General features: G+C 58.7%; 1 non-coding gene across 1 annotated transcript; it reads left to right on the top strand.

The window, feature by feature from the left end:
* Window positions 1-1,045: 1,045 nt before the first annotated feature.
* On the top strand, window positions 1,046-1,118 carry Trnaf-gaa (transfer RNA phenylalanine (anticodon GAA)). The gene has a single exon. It is a non-coding gene; the product is annotated as a tRNA-Phe (tRNA).
* Window positions 1,119-1,711: the final 593 nt, after the last annotated feature.

Raw genomic sequence — 1,711 nt, 5'->3', positions numbered from 1 at the left:
TGAGTTCAATTTCCAGCACCCACATAGTAGCTCATAACCATCTACAGTGGCATGCCCTCTCTGGTGTGCAGAATACCACCTACATAATAAATTAAAAAGGATGCCAAATGTTGCACTGGATGTCATGTTTCTTTAACATCCTTACCTGGTGGTGGTAGTGTGTGTTCCCAGCTTTCCTTCTGGAATGGCTTTTGTTTGGCAGTTGTTTGACGCTGCTTCATGGTAAAATCCAAGATAGTTGCATCTGGCTGGATTTTACGCAGGTATGTGGTGTCTCGGGGCACATGATGCCCAAATGCTCTTCATTGCTCCTCTTAACTTTCATGACTATGTCAGAGCGTTAGCTGATGTCTTCATGGTATTTTTATCCTTGTAACTATTAAGTCTTCGCTGGAGTGTTCTGAGGAGACCGTGAGGGGTAGCTGGAAAATACGTGTAAATGTCTTTTCCTGTGTCCTCCTTCCATTCGAAGCATCCCTAATTCCTCTCCAGATCTTTCTTTTGGTCTCTCTCTCCTCTGCACCAACTCACCTCTTTTGCTACCTGGATTTGGCTGAGCTCTGCTTATTGGTGTTTGCAGTAGGGGAGCGGACCGCGAGGAAGGTTTTTTCTTTCACACCCGTCCATCCACCCAAACTGCTAGCCACGCTTCTCTGGGCGAAAGAAAAGCTCTCGCAAGTGGGCTCGAGGGGCGGCGGGGGAGTAAACTGCCCGGAGATTAGGACTGTTTAATCGGAGAGAAACAGCAGACAGACTGCCAGGAAGAGGCCGGGCGCACGGGGAGGGCGAGGACGTCGGCCCAGCAGGTTCCTCGCAGCGCCTGGCAGGCTGTGGCGTGGCCAGGGTGGCGGGGCCTGCGGATCCAGAACGTGTCCGGGACGGCGGGGCCGAGCTCGCTCTCCCGAGGGCGCCGGGGCGGCGCGTCTCTGCTTGAGCAGAGCGGAGAAACCCGCGCGAGTGGAGTGAATGACTGACGGAGCGCGGGCGCGGCGGCTGGACCCGGAGTACTCAGGGATAGTTGACTCGAGGGGACAGCGGACGCAGCGCCGAAATAGCTCAGTTGGGAGAGCGTTAGACTGAAGATCTAAAGGTCCCTGGTTCGATCCCGGGTTTCGGCAGCTGGCTTTTCGTTTTAATCTGACGGGATTCCAGCTTCCCGGGACCCGTCCATCCAGGCGTCTGCAGGAATTCCTCCCTCAGACCTGGGGTCAGCGAGAACCGCGGACGGCTTTCTGGACCTCCCCGGCCTCCCGGCACGGAGCACGGGCGCTTCCGGGTGCCGCCGCTGCGCGTGCGCGGTGCGGGCCCTGGCGGACAGCAGCGCCGCGTCGACGGGGAAGGGGGTCGGGCGCAGTCGGGGCCGCGCCCGCCGTCGAGCATCTCTGTCGGGGCTCAGAGGGCCCTCCCCCGGTGGGGAGCAGGCCGCGTCCGCCTGCGAGGCCAGAAGGGCGCGTGTTCGACTCCCCTGTTTCTGACGAGCGACTGTGTTGAGCCAGACGGGGGGTGCGGACCAGCCGCAGCCTGTAAGCGTCGTTTTGGAGCTGGTTCCGAATGCCCCGCACCAGGCTGCTGCTGAATGGAGCCCAGCGTGAGGAGCATAAACTGCCCCCTCCTACGTGGGCCTCCTGAAACTCAAAAATGAGCTGTAGTGGTCTGGACACCCCCTCGGAGTTCCGAAGTTGTATTTGGCCTGGGTGTTGTCCGCCTCTAT

The sequence above is a fragment of the Psammomys obesus genome, unplaced genomic scaffold (assembly GCF_907164565.1).
Source record: "Psammomys obesus unplaced genomic scaffold, mPsaObe1.curated_primary_1811, whole genome shotgun sequence".
Taxonomy (NCBI): Eukaryota; Metazoa; Chordata; class Mammalia; order Rodentia; family Muridae; genus Psammomys; species Psammomys obesus.
This window is presented reverse-complemented; position numbering and strand designations above follow the sequence as displayed.